This window comes from Protopterus annectens, chromosome 4.part1 (genome assembly GCF_019279795.1).
Source record: "Protopterus annectens isolate FY-2018-M chromosome 4.part1, PAN1.0, whole genome shotgun sequence".
Lineage (NCBI taxonomy): Eukaryota > Metazoa > Chordata > Ceratodontiformes > Protopteridae > Protopterus > Protopterus annectens.
Genome location: NC_056734.1, coordinates 187889301 through 187907838, shown reverse-complemented (window position 1 = coordinate 187907838; position 18538 = coordinate 187889301). Strand labels below are relative to the sequence as shown.

Here is an 18538-nt window from a genome sequence, read left to right as displayed (position 1 = left end):
TGCTTGTCAAGGGATACAGCAATCACTGCCGGGTCTGCCAATGGGGGTTTCACCAGGTATTTCTGTTCATCAGGCACCTTGCAGAAATGGTCAGGTCTCTTAGGGGCAGGTGGCTGTGAATCAAGATTTTTTTGATGCATCAAGATGAGCAGGTATAACTGGTGGGATGGCAGATGGAGAGGGTGATTCTACTTGTAGTAATACAAAATATCTCTTTTGAGTCTCAGTCATTTGGGAAGTATTCCATTTGAAATATTCTTTCATTTTGATAATTGTCTCCCCAAAGGTAATGTCCTCTGGGAAGAGTCCCCGTCTATGGATTCCTCATCAGGGGAGTAATATTTCAATGGAGAGGCAATTTGTGATGAATACGTAATTGACTCACTGGACGATGAGGAGTACACCTCCTCTTCTTCTTCTACATGAAAAGTGGGAAGATGGACTGAAGTAGCTGAAACAGGCCTAGGGCTGAGAACAAGAATGGTAGCGGGTGAAGAGGCTGAGGGCCTAAGGGCCATGAAGGCCTGCATTAAGGACTGAGTAAAGGACTGCCAGTCAGGTAATACCTCAGCAGAGGGAGACAGATGCTTGCGTTTCTGTTTCCTTTTCAAAGAAGAAGTCCTGGGAGAAGGCCTAGTTTCAGGGGCCTTTGTTGGAACTGGTCTTCGGGTTGTGGTATCCCAGTTGGGAGTCGGGTGAGGCCCGCTTCCCCCTTGACATCAGTAGAAACCAATGTCCGAACTACCTCTGTGGAAGTGCCAGCCGTTACTTCAGAAGTGGCTTCCTCGAGGGGAGTTGAAGAAGTAGACGGCTCTAATGGACGTCCCTCAACTTCTAAATTGGAAGCTAGCGGGGCGTCTGATGGCAGAGGGGCAGTAATAGTAGGCCCTGACAACTTGACTTTTTTGCATGGAAGCTCCGCCTGGGCAGCAGATTCTGGATCCATCCTAAGAGCTAATTTCTTTAGCCTCTGGTTTTCTAAGTAAAGATTAAGGGTGGCCAGACGGCTTCTGAGTGTCTTTGGGATGAATGACTGGCAAATTGGACAAGAGGTATGGTCGTGTTCTTGGCCTAGGCAAAAAACGCAACAATCATGTGAGTCTTTAAGCGGAATCTGACGCCCACATTGGCATTTACTCTTCTTAGCGGACATCGGCTAAAAGGAGGGAGACAGCAAACCAAGCTCAAGTAACAGCAAAAAACGAATTTCCCAACGGGGTGCTTAGCTTCAGACATCTTGATAGCAGAGCAGCGATGCGATCGATCTGACATTCGACTGTGGATGAAAAGTTCTGAGGTCTGTGCGTGCAGACATCACATTTAAGGTCCCTGGTTTATGGTTCCGTGTGTGATGTCCCGCGCATCTACAACAACCAGGCTTAAGCTTTTGTATAGGAGCAGACATTCGGGTCGCTGGAGGCCAAGAATTCCCACACCAAGAATACTGCAACATGGGACTAGAAAGACATTACAGTACTTTAAGTGCTACCTGCTTAGATATTAGTGTTTCTTCCAGTATGCTACCCACATCAAGTCATTATATTTTTTATTGTGTATATATGGTTTCATTTGATATGATGTTTCATTCTGCTTTGGATATTGATCAGTTCTATATATCACATTATCTATTTTCATATTATTAAATTGTATAATCATTCCCTATATATGAAATTGATATTTATATTATAGTACACATTACATGTTCCTCATCATGTATCTAGAATAGGTTTTAGATGTATTCACCATAGTTATATTTTCAGATTTATAAATATAACCAGTGTATAAAAATTATTTCATAATATATTTTTTGTGTTTTAATGTTGTCATCATTCACAAAATACATGCCTCGATTATTATTTTAATACGCTGAATTTGATGGGGCAATAATATGGATGTTTAGATTAAACATTAATTATTATAATTCCTTTTAGGAGATTTTAATAGGTTTATTTATGATTAAATTGACTTTTTTCTTTAGACAATGGTCAGATATGACTTAAAAAGGAGTTTCTTATGAAGCACATATTTTTGTAAAAATGCGTGGGCATGTGGGATGCCATCCCCCTTTTAAATGTTTTAATGGACTACTTTAATTGATGCTCTTAATTGAGTAATTGATGGAAGATTTTGTACTTAAAGGCTGAAGTTTTTGTTCTTGATTGTAACCTGATGAAGCGCACCGGGATGGTGCGTGAAAGCGCTTGTTCTTTTTGTCAAATCAATTAAATTGTGGATTCTACATCGTGGTGGTTCCTTGCAGTTTTTCTATTATGTTTTTTCCAGTATTTCTTTTCATTCCCTTTCTAGTTTTTCCAACTCCCTTTTCTTTACAATATTCAGTTTCTATTTCCTATCCTGGAATTACTTCATTCTGGCTAGCTTGGTACTTTACCATTCCTTCTTTTCATTCCAAGTTAGCACCTACATTTTCCTTCTTAATTATTTTTTAAACAATATCTCATCGATGTATTTTATCTTTTTCTTATCTTACATTTCTTGCTCTGTGTTGTCCAAAAAAAAATCTTTGAATTCCTCTCTCTTCCTTTGTTTTTACCCAGCCTGTTCCAAGTCTGTAATGCCTTTCCCCATAACAATTCCTGGTCTTTCCACCTCTAGTCTCACCAGCTCATGATCAAAGATTAATATGGGGCATGTTAAGATTATTTTTACTGTTTCTTCATGCTACTTAGTAACATACCACCCATCCAATCACAAAAGTGTCCTGATTTGTACATATAGCTTCTTCCTGTTGGGAGAACATCCCCTATATCCCTAAAACCATAAAAACTCATTATGTTTTGCAACAGTCTACCCTCCATTAACAACCTATGCCTTCTCAGCAGCCATTCATATCATCTTTCAAAGTTATGTTCCAGTCTACAGTTAACAATCCTCCCTGGACAAATACTATCATATCTAGCATTATTTGTTTTGGTTCTACAGCTCATGCCCTAGGTGGGATGTAAAAATTAATTAGTGCTTGTTGCTTACCTTCCCAGTTCTCACTAAGTACAATGCATCCCCCCAATCATCACTCCTCATATCTTCCAAAGTAATCACACCAGAATTTCCTCCCCTCTATGGCATTTGCACTGTACCTTTCCCTAAATCCTCTTTAGTGTGTTTGTTGTAACACTATTACATCCTTAGACAGTTTAATGCCCTCTGTATTTTACCCTTGTCAACAAAGCTGTTTACATTCCATGTTACTAACCTTAACCCCATCTGTTCCTCCAAATGTTTTCCTCCACCTTTTCAATAATTCTCCTTTTGTTGCTTGACAGGTAAAAACCTTTCTTTCCTTGTAGTGAGCAGCTTAGTTTGGTGGGACTGCCTTTCCTGTGAACTTTCTGCACTAGCAGCAATAAATGAAAACCTTGACTGATAACTAACAACTACACACAAAATATCTCTCCCCTTTTGAATATGTTTTTTTCTTCTTTTTTTTTTTTTAAAGTTTGCCAGTAATTCTTTCTGGTGTATCCACTTCAAATTTTTGAAACATTTTGTATAGTGTTCCCCCTAGCCCCAAGACCTTGTTTCTTAATTCTCGTGCTCAGGCTTCATACTTTCACTTTACATCTACTGGTATCGTTCTGAGCTGGTCAGGCCTCATTTTAATTATTCTCCCTCTCCACAGGAGTGCTGTTTGTGCCCAGCTTACTTTTCTCTCCCCATTAATTTCTTAACGGGACTTCCCTTTATCCCCCATTACCACTTTCCTTTTATTTTTCCAGTTCGCTCTTTAACCTATTTAAAAACTGTCAAATTTTAGTTTTGTTGTTTCTTTGTCCTTGTACTTTCCCTGGCACAATACACTCTTCCTCTTTGTGCCATTACCATCTTCCCTACATGTGTTGCTGGGAAGTCCCTTCCATCAGCCTATGACATTTTTCTAACTGCTGCCTTCATCCTCCTTGAGACACCATCATTTTTCTTCTGTCATACTTGCACCCCCAATCCCTCCATTCATACTGAACATGAATAACAAAGCTCGAGTGACTGCCAAGTCTCATCAATGTTCATCATGTCTCTTCCTTGGTAGGTGAACTGCCAACTGGTTGAACCCAACATTCAACAGTCACTTTCAATACAGTGTTCCACACAGCCACTCCCACTTTTCACCGGACCCTTTCATAATCCCAGTTTTCATGTAAAAATTCTTACCTCTTTTAACAGGTATTGGTTAGACAGCTGCTGCACACATAATAGGTTCATAGGTAGGTATGAGGCTATCTGCCTGAGGGCATTTATAAGCCTAGCCAGAGTGTGTCAGCTTTTGCCACCCCATTGATTAATTAACTGAGCCTCTGTCAAGATGAGCCAATGAAGTGATCCCAGGGGTGTATTTTCTGCTACCCATCCACTCGTCGAGGTTTCTCTTGAAGAGTGTTAGTGAAGGGCTCTGCTTAATGTAGTTAGGAATTTTGTTCCAAAGCATGGGGAGTCTCTGTGACAGGAATCTATCCCTCCAGCATGTTCTATTTATTGCTGTGGCGAAGTTTAGCTCACTAGAGCGAGTGGCTCGCAGTGACTTGGATTTCTTTAGGTGGAGCATGTCCATCAATGATGTCCACCATAATGATCAAGAAAACACAATAAAGAATGAACATATTACAGTCAATCAGGAATTCATTAAATGTTAGTACTTATATGGCACATTTTCATTTATTTTCTTCTTCCCTTAATGTGTTTTGTAACTGTTGATCAGAGACATTGTTATGGCGGATTTCTAGACCTTCCCCCTCCCTTCTAGTATTCCTTTTCATCTCTCTTTTCCTTTCTTGCATTTTCATATGAAATACTGGAAAAGATTTGACTGGTCATCGCTCTCTGCCTGTCCCAGTTTTCAGCGCAGTTCCTCTTTCCAATATCTCTCCTTGAGCATTCTGCTCAATAAAGTGTCTAAATCTTTCAATCTCCTCTAATGTTGACTTGGGTTCTAGGAAGGTTTTAAGCTCACTAGGGAAGTAGACATTGAAAATTGCTGGGTACAGCAGTTAAATTTTCAACTGCTACTGCCGTTACATCCAAAATAGTAGCACAAACTTTATTTTTTTCTGTTGGGTGGCTAAGGAGTAGTCCTGTTCAATGTACAATTGCAGTACTTCCCCATTCTTTCACATTTACACCTTTATTACAATAATTTTCAGAAATCTTGCCAACAGTCTAGCTTACATACACAACCTGTGGGCTCAATCCCAGGGGACTATTTCCTGAGGTATTCTGGTCCACTGACTCAGCTGTGCTACCATAAAGCTTTTACAGCCTTTACCTTTTACCCCTTCAGTGATATTTGTAAAATGGATGCTCTCCTGCCTTTCTTTGTCCTCCACCTCAACTAGTTTCTTCATTAGTTCTTTCTGGGAAGCTTCTACTTTGGAAAAATCTGACAGCCTATTCCTCCACTTATTTTTTGATTGCTTCAATGTCATTGGATTGCATTGTTAAGGCTTTTCGGCTTCAACTAGCCTTTTACCCGTCTTGTTAATTAATGTATTCCGTTAAAGGGGCACTAATTCTTATCACTTCTTTGTAGGCCCTGACCATTTTTTCATAAGATCGATGGCTGTCCCATCTTCCAACCCATCTCCTTTATTACGTGGTTGTGTGGCTCTCAACATCTTACTTGGTAGTGCCACGACACCAACTCTAGAATCGTTCTTGTTTTCAACCCCTTGTTTTCATCATGTACACACTGCTGATCACTTTTTCCTATAGGTACATTCTATTCGTTAAGATAGATCTAACATATACAGCAATTTTATTCCATCTTAACCTGGGAGAGTATAAAAAATTCTTCTAGCTTTGCACCATATCAGAAGCCCCCAAAGCATTCTTATATTTTTGCCATATACAATAATTTGCAAAACAAAACAAACTGGTTGAAGATGACATTTGAAGCTAGCTTGGAGGGGGGCTTTCATAGGTGGATGCTGTGGATAAATGTGTGACAGGCTGGCATTCGGAGTAAGAAGTACAGTTATGCTCTATGGGAAATACTTCACATGTTCAAATAGACTGGGAGAGCCTAAATTTGGCAAAGCAACACAAGGAATGGAATTTGGAGTAATAGTAACACTATCTAACAATGATAAAAATTAAGTGTGAAATTGTGTGTTTAATAGGATGCTGGGCCAAACTGCTACAGTTGCTGACTCATGGATGACTACACATAGTCAGTGAGGTTTCATCCAAACAGTTATGGAGGGCCTACAAAGCAATGAATTCCACAGTTTTGGTCAGTATTCCAAGAAGGTTTAACACATGGATCAGTGTTACCAGCAGGCACTTACAGCACCTGTGTATTCAATTGAGAAGAGCAGAGGCAGTACATATTTGACAGAGCTTCTTAAAACTGTTCAAATAAATTTTCTGAGGTCTATATTTAAGAAACAGTAGATTGGTAGCAGGCCAGACACCAGTCAATTAAAAGGAATACAATTTTAAGGTCTGATTATTATTTTTCCTTTTTGTTTTTTTGTTTTTCTGTTTTTACTGAAAGGGTATCTGGTCCAAAGAAAGTGTTGTCAGAGCTGACGTTTGAATGTACAATGATAGAAATATTCAACCATGTATAGAGTGGGTGGAAAGGGGGATGTCTGACAGAATCATTATCATCATCATCATCATTTTCAGTATCATCACCATCATCATCAAGATCAGGAAGAGCCATTATGGTAAGCTGCCACATCACACATGCCTGCCTAAAAGTTTATCACCCACTCTAATGCCTTATTATTTTTGAAATATTCAACTGAGTTTGCACTTATTATAAAACCTAAACTACTTCACGCCTATATTCTTAATTTCATTGCCTCGTGCCTTTGTAACTCACCTAGTATCTAGACTTTTGATTCAGTCACTTTATGGCCATACAATCATGGTGCTTGTAATACTATGGTTTCAGAGTACATAATGTTTACATTACACTTTCATGCTTTCATTTTTAAGAGGCAGCAAAATGTCCTGCTGCCTGGATTCCTTTATGGGAGTGAACTATTTGCAACTGACCTAAAGTAGTAAGTTCTAGGCTCTTACATTACTAACTGATTTCCTAGGCATTATAAAATTTGAACCCATAGTTCATAGATAAGTTCATAAATTGGTACTAGGCTAACTGCCCTTGCGAGACACTTTAAGCCTAGCCAATTATCCCCTGTGAGATTCAAACCATGTACCTTGTGTTTGTAAGGCAAACACCTTAACCATTAGGCCACCCTCCCAACCCCAGTCTGTGTTTTAGTGGGCAGTGTTTGCTGTCTCTTATGACTTTGGTTTAAAGGTACACATCAAAAGAGTTTCCATGGATTTCCATCAAATGTGTATTTGACCAATATACATGCTACTCAACACTTTGGAATGGCTATCTTCCAAATGGTACTCTTTGTAGTAACCACCTTCACCATTATGGTCATATGTTTACATTTTTTTAACTTTGCTCTGTATCCTGGACATCTGTTTTCAGAGTCAAGGAAGCACATGCAGAAATGTACTAGACTACTGCATGAAGACAGTAAATTTTATTAGAAAGGCATGTAGAATCCTTGAACTCCGTTCCACTCAAAAGCATTCTGGAACAGTTTAAAATCGGGAAGTACTTTTAAAAGTGGCCTGTATAGCAGCCAACGACATTACAGCCCCCTGTATTTTAAATTTTTAAGCAGCTTGGAGCAATTTGGTTGCCTGGAATGAATCTTGATCACTGAGCAGTGAGTGGGCAGGAGCTAAAGGCTGCTTAACTATGACTTTTGAGATGTGGGGAATATTTAGACATAGAGCTTTATCTCTGACAAAGGGTAACTTGCTGACGTTTAACCACTGTAGTGTAACTGCATTAACAGAAGGTCTTGTGTTTGCTCCTTTTATGGGTGTGGATGAACACATTCTTCTTAAATAAGCTTACAGTAGTGGTGAGCTTTCATTACAACTGCAACCTGGCAGAACAAAACAACACTTAGAAAAAAAATGAAATCAGAGTTACTTATTCAAGTCATGGGGTTTATAGTTCAGGAAACTGCAGTGGATTTCAGTAAGAAATTCACAACACACAACGTATGGTTAATTCTAAAGACTGTTAGTGAGGATAATGCAATTAATGAGACTGTTCCCGATTAAAAAAAATGAAAGGATTTGTGCAGTGTGCTACATCTAAGTCCTAACATACATTCAGTTAAGGATTCAGTCACTGAATTAATACCTTAATTATGGGACTGTGGAAGAAGCTTTAAGAGGTTACCCTTTAGACATCCGGACAACTCCTTCACTTCTTGACTCATCATTCTACACGTTTTAAAAAGTGGGTTCTGGTCTTTTAAGTTAAACAAGTCTGTGAAATTACATAAGCAGATCAACTACTAGTGGTATTAAAATCAGTGTAACAGAAGACAGATTTAATGATATAACAGATTGTGCCAGCATACTTACACTTATCTTAACTACTGTCTAAAAGGAAGCACTCCATGCGAAACCATTAATAATAAAAGGCTACTGAATCAGGAGGGTACAGATTAGAGTTCCTACAGCTACTGGCCCCCATTAAGAACACTAAGGCAAAACAAACGAATTGACTTCTCAGTAAAATTTGTTGATAAGCTTCTTCAGGACAGAAAGTGTGTGTGCTTGCTTGGTGCCAACTAACCCTTGTTACTAAGCACTTTTAGATGATCTTCTGCATAAGAAAAATGGAACTCATGCAAAAAGGTACAAATGACTACTGTTTGCAAAACAAATAGATGTACTGTTGTACAGAAGTATGACATTCCTTATGTGTTATTAGGGGGTGTGTGTATGTATCGCATCTCCTAGACATATATGTATATGTGTGTGTTCATCTACTTATGTATGTGTGTATAATTGTTCATATATAATACATGTAGTGTGGGCCTGGTATTCATTCATTTACCCATTATTCTGTTAATCAAAAATAGGACTGTGGGTGAGTTGAAGCCAACCAAGCACTCAATGGGTCCTCAGTAACAGGAACGTGCATGTGAATGGGGTGTTGATCCATTTAGGATATATATATATGTACACACGACACGCTGCCACACACACACACACGTACACACACACACACGCTGCACACGCACATCGTCATTATTACTACTCTCATATGACAAACATACATCTATGGACAATTTAGAGAAACTGTCAATTCATCTATGACATGTCTTAGGATGCTGGAGAGGAAAATAGCATCCCAGTGAAAATCCAAAGCGGATAGAGGAAGGACATGCTGACTTCACACAGAAGAGCATACATCAAGAGAACTAACCTGGAGACCGATCGCAGCTATTTACAATTAAGTAAAGCTAGCCTCTGTAACACTCACCGTATTGTCTGGACACATTAAATACCTTGTATCATACCACCATCTAAGGAATGAGTTTTTGTGATGAGTGGGTGAAGCCAGATGTCATTGAACTCCCTAATTCTACAGCACAAAATATTTTGCATTTCAAATCAACTAGAAGTATTTTATTGATAGGCGTGGCCAAGGATGAACACAGGATAGCAGCAGATTTCTTCAGCTCCACCACAATTTCTAATACATTGACAGGGAATTAATTACTTAAAAAAAATTAATTTCTGAAGTAATTTTCTTCTAAATATGTTTGTTTTATATAGTTCTTGAACTATATCTAAAAAGGAAAGGAAATCTTAATAATATTCCTGCTTCAGAAATTACTTTGGAAATTCTTCCTGTCAGTTTATCAGTCTGAAATGAGTTCCAGTAAGACAACCTCAAGACCCAGCATCAAGAAAGAACTTCAGTCTCTGATAATTATAGTCCAGCAACTTACTAAGATGGATAAAATGATACTAAATAGACACTTTCACAGAAAAAACTACAAACAAATAGACTTGTTGCTGCTATGGACCTGCAACAACAGAAGATCCTGTATTGACAGGCATAGAAGAATCTGTGAATGACATGGAAAATAAATACAAGAAGAGGAAATCAACATTGAGTTTCTGCTGAAACAAAATACATTTACAAACAAAGCTGGATGACCTGGAAAATAGATCTAGTTAATAACATGATTTTTGACTGCCAGAAAATATTGAAGGTACACATTTCTTTTTAACAACATGGTTCTCAAAACTTAGATTTACCAGAAGCATTTCTTTTGGCATCGAAAGAGTTATTGTAGATTCATAGCTAATACCAACTCAACAAAACTATCCTAGATCAGTTATAGTTAGATTTCTATCATCTTTGATAAAGTATATTTGTTCTAAATCTGCTTGGCTAAAGCTCCTGTTAAGTTTAATGACAACTGTGCGCTTTTGACAATACCCATCATTTTTCCATGGTAATTACAAAAGAAAAGTTTTTCGCTAATTAATAAGGGAGCTTAAAAGCACAGTTTAAAACATACCTTCTGTTTCTGCCAAGCTAAAAATCTTCCTTCCTGATGGTCCTTAAGGTCTTCGATGATTTAGACTCTGCTTTACTGTTTGTCAAAGAAAAAGGATTTTGGATAAAATAGAAGAAATGGAATGGAAGCTAGTTTCTTTCATACAAGAGATTGGCAACTGAACCTTCCCTGGAAGACTTAGAGAAGAAGAAGAGACTAAAAACAAATGATTTGTTATATGTTTTTTTCTCTCTCATCATTTTAGTTCAATATTAATCTTTTTGAATATAGTTCTGCATTTCCAGAAAGCCACAAATATTTTGGAAAAGATTTAATCAAAGTTATTCTCTCTATAGCAAAGAAATGTTCTTTTGTTTCATAACCAGTCAAATGCCTGAGGATTTAATGCAGGTCAGGACTGATTTGTTTTTCTTTTCTGAAAGTAAGGTTAGTAATTTTGATACATTTTTTTTATCTTTATCTTTTTTTTTTCCTTCTTCTTTATTATTTTCTTTGTTTAAACAATGACATTCTATTTAGATTATGTAGTGGCAAAGGGTGGGGAGGGCAGGAGAGAATATAATGAAAATATCAATAGAATAACAATATATTTATTTCTTGTAAAAGTTTATAAGTTCTCAAATGTGTTATTTCTAATTATACTTCCTTGATTATACTGCTTATGCTTGTTTGTAAATAATCTGTCATGCTTTAACTAATAATAATCAGAACTAAACAGAGTAAATAATATGTTCATTTTTAACTCTATTAATATAAACAGTAAAGTAACATTCCATTGTATATACTTCTTACAGCTTTCTCTTACATTTTTTTATTATTTCTGCCTCACCTTTATTTTCTACTCTCTTTCTTTCTTTATTAATATATAGAAAATGCTTTGACTGTGTGGGCACAGTGAATAATAGGATTTGTATGAAAATTGGAGTTGGAGAAGAAGAATGCTGAGTTTTATTGCTTGTTGGTACTTTTGAGCTTCACCCTCACTTCTTGCATAGAGGCTGTGATGATCTGTGAATACATTGTGGGAGGTTCTGTCATGTTTAGATGCATTTACACTGCTAAATGAATGTTTGTCACTAGTTTTTACAAGTTTCCGCCAAAAAAAAATGTTAAGAGAGACAATCTAGATGTGGGCTAACCATGCACAATGTCCTTGAGTTACTCCCAGAATCTTTCAAATCACAGAATTTCACAGAGAAACTGGAAAGCAGTTATATAAACATTGACAAGGTTATCACACTGACACACCACAGATTCAGGAAAATACTCTGTTCATAAATATGTCAGTTATAATGAGTTTAAATGATGTAGTTTCTGTAGGTAACGTCTTACTTTTAGAAGGTATAAAAATGAAACATTTATTTAAATGTTTTTGAAAAATCTACTTAACAGCAGCATAACAATCTTGTTGTGTTAAAAATTTGTGTTCCAAAACATATATTTCTTTACTATAACTCATTTAATTCATCTGATTGACAAACACATAAATAATTCCTATAATTTCTATTCTGGAAGAAATGTCATGATATATTTTAAAGCAGTAGGTTAGCATGATTGAAAATCTGTTACCAATATGTGTTTGTTGTGCATTGTTTCGGTATAAAGTAGACAGATTTATTCTAGACAGCAAGTGGGATGGTGTTTGCAGGACACAACTCCAGTGAGATCAGATATATATATATATGTATGTGTGTGTGTGTGTGTGTGTGTGTGTGTGTGTGTGTGTGTGTGTGTGTGTGTGTGATGGCTTTTTCTGAGAGAGTCTGCATGGCTATCCATGATTTTGTACACTTTCTATGAATACAATGTTTTTACTCTATTGACAAATGACTGTTTGCCATAAGTTTTAATAAGCTCTGCCAAATGTTATGGAGACAATCTGGGATGTGGGCTGTCCTTACGCACAGTCCATGAGTTTCCTCAAAGCTTCACCACAGAATTCTCTTTCACAGAGAAACTGAAAGCAGTTAGTATAAACATTGATTAAAGGTTATCACACTGACACCACAGATTCAGGAAAAATGGCTCTATTCATAAATGTGTCAGTTATGATGAGTTTAGATGATGTAGTTTCTTGTAGCAAGTAAATATCTTATTTTAGAAGGTACAGAAAATGAAACATTTATTTAAATGTTTTTTGAAAATCTACTTAACAGTAGAAAAGTATAATAATCTGTGTTAAAACTTGTGTCCCAAACATATACTTTACTATAACTCATTTAATTCATCTGATTGACAAGCATAAATAATCTTATAACTCTATTCTGAAGAAATGTCATGTGATGTATTTAAAGCAGTAGGTTAGTATGATTGTAAAATCGGATATAGTGTGTGTTTGTTAAAGCATTATTTTTGTGTGAAGCGGATAGACGGTTCTGGGACGGCAAGTGATGGGTGCCTGCAGGGCACGGTGGTTTGCGAGATCAGATATATGTGTATATATGTGTGTGTGTGCGTGTGTGTGTATGCATGTGTGTGTGTGTATATGTATGTCTGTGTGAGTGTATATGTGTGTGATGGCTTTTTTTTTAGGTAATAACGCAGGGTGTTTTGAGAATCTGCATAACTATGCAATATGACTTGTATAATAATTTTTAAGAATACAATATTTTACCCTATTGACAATAATGAGTTTTATGCAAATGCCTCATATACAAACAATTCCAAGATTTTTTGGAAGCTGTTGATAGAATTCACATGACAGAAAATAGATGCATCTTACGCATGTAATGTCTGAATCATATTAGCCAAAGTTTTGATTTAAATGAACGTTAGAACATAATTTTCTCCTCCCTCTTTGATTTCTACCGATTAAGATTATTTGAATGTGTTATTAGGAATACAAGTGTTATATATTACATAGATCTATAATAGATGAACAGTTTTTTTAAAAAAAAAAAAAAAAAAAAAAAAGTTTATTTTAGTTTATATGATGCTGTTTTTACCAAATGTAGTTTTTGTCTCGATAGATAATTGAATTGGGAAAAACTTCTGCTAACCTCAGTTAAATATAATCAGTATTAAATTGACAAGGTGTGGTAGCTGAGGTACTGCTGCTTAGGTAGGGGGTTAACTTGAGTAGTAAATACTGCTCTAAGTTGGAGTTTTCAACTCCAGCGGATGCAAGGTTTAACTTCTTACATTATTTTCACTTGTTCATTGTTATAGAAGCATAGTTTTTGACATCCACAATATATTTTGTACACTCATTGTCACTACAAACAAATTGAATCCTATACAAAATCCTATGCGATTTAATAAATAAAGTATAAGCTTAAAAGGTACACCTTAAAAGAGGAGATGTAACATTATTTATCTTGTTATTTGTTATTTCGATCATAAGATTTTGAGTTTTAAAAAATGCCAATGACATCTTTTAAAGGAATTTCTTTAAACATTAATGGATTGAATAACTGTAAAAAGCGGGCAAGCTCTCAATAAGATACATTAATTCACACAAGTACACCTAGTTCTCTCTGCAAGAAACCCATCTCTTGAAAAAAAGATATTGATAACCAGCTACTAATAAGTATACACAGTATTGGTTAGTTCAGAAAGACACAGAAAAAGAGAGTGGCTATTTTTTATAATAATAAAAGTATGCCCATTCCTAAAACCATTAAGTCTTATCAGGATGACAAATGAATGTTTTGTATGCACATAATACAAATTAATGTAGCATTTACACTTTAATTAATGTATACGGTTACCTGAATTAGTATTAATACAGTGAAACATCATATTGATAAGATCATGTATCACTTCAGAGATATTATTTTAGCTGGTGATTTTAATTGTATACTACATGGAAAGTGATACTACCACTATAAAGAAAGAAGAATACATCTAATGCAAAACATTTAAATGATTTTGCTAATTCTTATCATTTGAATGATATTACAATCAGATAGAGTCAAAATCATTACCATACACCTTTTTTTCTAACAGATAAAAACTTATTCAAAAATAGGAGTTAGGGTCTTTATTTCTAACCAGATGGCAACACAGATTTAATTAATTCCAAAATCATTTCATGTCCTATATCTGATCATAACTCATCTGTTTTCTAATTATGATAAAAATACCTATAATAAACCAGATCAAAAGGATACCAGCATACACTTAACTCAGCTAAAGACTATAGGCAGTCACACTTCAGAAGTACAACATTTTCTAGACATAAACACACCTTGAAGTCTCCATTGTCTATGTTTGGGATGCCTTAAAATCATATCTATATGGACAAAGTATCAGATGGTATAATAACAAAGGAAATCTTTGGGATAAGGAATTGTTAGATATTCAAAGTAAACTAGACTCTATAAACATAATAATAAAATAAAATATTGGCATGTAAGAGTTATTGAAGAAATAAACAAACTAATGAGAAATACAAAAGAAATTTTAACTCAAAGTTAAAATAATCCTAGAGGAATACAAGTTTTTGTCTTATTCAATAAGCCCCAAATACTTACATAGACTTAAAAATAAAAACAAAAGATTGAATAAAACCATATCAAAAGCAAATCTTTTCTCTATGAAAAGAAGAATGTTTCTCTAGTATTCAAAACATTGATGTAATTTAGGAAATCACTTTCACAAGATTAACCATATCAACATTAACATGGAACCCAAAGAAAACAAAGGGAGTTTATAACCACAAACATGAATAAAAAAAGTTAATAAACAACAGATTAAACTATTGAATAAGAGTATTTTCATATACAGAAGTTATTGCACAAATAAATAAGCTTAAATCAAACAAAGCACCGGTAATGATGGTATTATACCAGAGATATATAAAAACTCTTTCTAAAACTGTTATTATTCACACACATAAGGTTTTATTCTGGCCCAACCGAGTTAATAACCTCTATCTTGGCAATATACTTATTTCACTAATTTTAAAACCCAATAAAGATCCAACTAGATGTTTACATCGACCTGGTCCTACTACTTTTAATGTTGATTATAAATGCCTATATATTTTTACGATAGATTGAAGACAATTTATCCCCGCATTATATACAGATCGACGTACTTCATTGTAACAGAAATACTTTTGATAATATAAGAAGCAAACTTTCTTTAACATTAATTGATTTTGCAAATAGGAAAAGAAAGATTTAACACTTATTAGTCTTTGATAGGTTCAACATTTGATTCAGCAAGCTGGGAATATCTGTTTACCTTTACTGAAATGCACAAATTTCTCTGATGCATTTTGTAAATTTAATTGAGCATTTTATACAAAAGGAACGCTGGCTTTATTAAGGTAGGAACATATGTTTCACAAAAAATACCCATTCCCCCTAAAGGGGTACAAAGCAAGGATGTCCACTTTCTCCACTATGGCTCCACTTTAGTAATGGGAGCATGGCCAATTTGATTAGAAACAGTACTGACATAGAGGGTTTTGAATAAAGAAAATACAACATCAAAAATTCAACTTTTTGCAGATGATGTTCTAATCATCAGCAGGATCTAATTTTCTATGTGTCTTTATTTGATAAAATGATGGAATTTTAAAAAGTATTTCTGGTTTAATATTCAATGAAGAAAAACCAAAATACTACCTGTATATACACACGAAAATACTCTCATTATGATTTTACTAAATATGTACCCAACTCAGGTCAGATAACTTATTTAGTATAAGGCTTCATCTAAAGATATTAAATCTATTATATATAATAACTATAATACCTGTTTTTCTTATAATATACAAAATCTTTTTAATACCTGGAATAATATGTCTTTACTATGGAGGAGAGACTTACAATTAAATGATAATATTCCCCAAGATTTATACTTAATACAATCAATAATACTTTCACCCACAAAAATAACTATCAAGAAACTGAACACACTAATGTTAAATTCTTATGGGCACCTAATAGGACCTAGGATTGCAATAAAGAAACATACTAATAGCTGGTCTCAAGGGGTATTTCTTTTTCCAGACTTAATTTATATATTATCTCTTCTATTATAAAGTTATTACTTTATTAATAGATCGGGTCATATGCTCTAAAATGGAAAGATTATTGGGAGCTAATTTAGTATGTACTTCATGAAAATTCTCCCTAATACAAAAATATGATTATAAATAACTCCATGTTGTGGTTAAGTAAAGGAATTTGTATCACTTATTACACCTAAATATATGGTCTGTTACCCATTAAATATTATTATTAGTTATCAGAATTTTATATTCATGCACCCTAAGTATAGGAATGGAATTTATTGTATTCCCCATAATTCTTATACTAGGTATGCTTTTATGTCATCTACTTGAAGGAGCTCATTTAGCTATAGATAATAATCAAAGACTATTAGATATAACAGATTGTGCCAGCATACTTACACTTATCTTAACTACTGTCTAAAAGGAAGCACTCCATGCGAAACCATTAATAATAAAAGGCTACTGAATCAGGAGGGTACAGATTAGAGTTCCTACAGCTACTGACCCCCATTAAGAACACTAAGGCAAAACAAACGGGTGACTTCAGTAAATTTGTTGATAAGCTTCTTCAGGACAGTGTGTGTGCTTGCTGTTAATAACCTTGTTACTACACTTTTAGATGATCTTCTGCATAAGAAAATGGAACTCATGCAAAAAGGTACAAATGACTGTTTGCAAAACAAATAGATGTACTGTTACAGAAGTATGACATTCCTTGTGTGTTAGGGGTGTGTGTATGTTCGTACCCTAGACATATATGTATATGTGTGTGTATCTACGAGTGTATGTGTGTATAATTGTTCATATATAATACATGTGTGGGCCTGGTATTCATTCATTTACCCATTATTCTGTTAATCAAAAATAGGACTGTGGGTGAGTTGAAGCCAACCAAGCACTCAATGGGTCCAGTAACAGAACGTGCATGTGAATGGGGTGTTGATCCATTTCCGGATATATATATGTACACACACACACACACACACGTACACACACACACACACGCGTACACACTCTCATATGCCAAACATACATCTATGGACAATTTAGAGAACTGTCAATTCATCTATGACATGTCTTTGGGATGCTGGAGGGAAAATGTAGCATCCAGTGAAAATCCAAAGCGGATAGAGGAAGGACATGCTGACTTCACACAGAAGAGACATCAAAGAGAACCAACCTGGAGACCGACGTGTTACGATTAAGTAAAGCTAGCCTCTGTAACACTGTATTGTCTGACACATTAAACACCTTGTATCATACTACCATCTAAGGAATGAGTTTTGTGATGAGTGGTGAAGCCAGATGTCATTGAACTCCCTAATTCTACAGCACAAAATATTTTGCATTTCAAACCAACTAGATGTATTTTATTTACCTGCTTTTTTCATTTGACTACTTCTGTTTCTTATGGACTTCAATGGTCTACGTTAACTAGGAGGACACAGTTAACAAACAACATTGCTTTGTCAAGGATAGTCTGCACCTTTCCCAAATAGACTTTTAAATACTGGTTAAAACACTGTCCTCCCCATACTACTTTTTTAGGTAATGCCAAATTGACATATCTTCCAAAATAGCAAAATCTACCCAATGAGATTAAAGATGTTACTCCTTAATGCCAGGAATCTAAACAAGAAGCTCCACTCCCACCAAGCTCTTCTTACCTTGGAGAATGTGGACATCTGTGCAGTTACCAAGACACTGCGTAAAGCCACAGAGATTATCCAACAGTGCTAGGCTTCAGTGCCTTCCACACATTTTGTCCTGCACAGACAGGGACTAAAGGTGGAGGTATCTCGAGCCACATCAATAACAAGATACCCCCTAGGCTGGTTACAACAGTATGACACACTGGAGCTCTTCCAAAACCAGAATTACAATAGACAGAGTCCCATACCATATCCTAGTAAACTATTAGTCACCTCCTATGTCCCATGAAACCCATAGATCATATTTGACCTATTAGATACACTCACCATTCAGCCCAATCCCATACTTGTACAGGACTTTCTCTCTATAAATTGGGAATCCTATTTGACCCCAAATTTGCAGGTACACAGATCTCTAGACTTTTTATACACAAACATCCTGGAGTAGTTTGTGCATATGCCTACTAGAAATACTAACATATTGGACCTAGGGCTCAAAAATATGGTAGAATACTGTACACCACCCCCACCTC

At 35.6% G+C, this 18538-nt stretch overlaps 1 protein-coding gene across 3 annotated transcripts in view; it reads right to left on the bottom strand.

Moving 5' to 3' along the window:
* The window catches only part of GOLIM4 (golgi integral membrane protein 4), a 2181480-nt gene that overhangs the window by 284832 nt on the left and 1878110 nt on the right, over positions 1 to 18538 (bottom strand). The window lies entirely within an intron of this gene.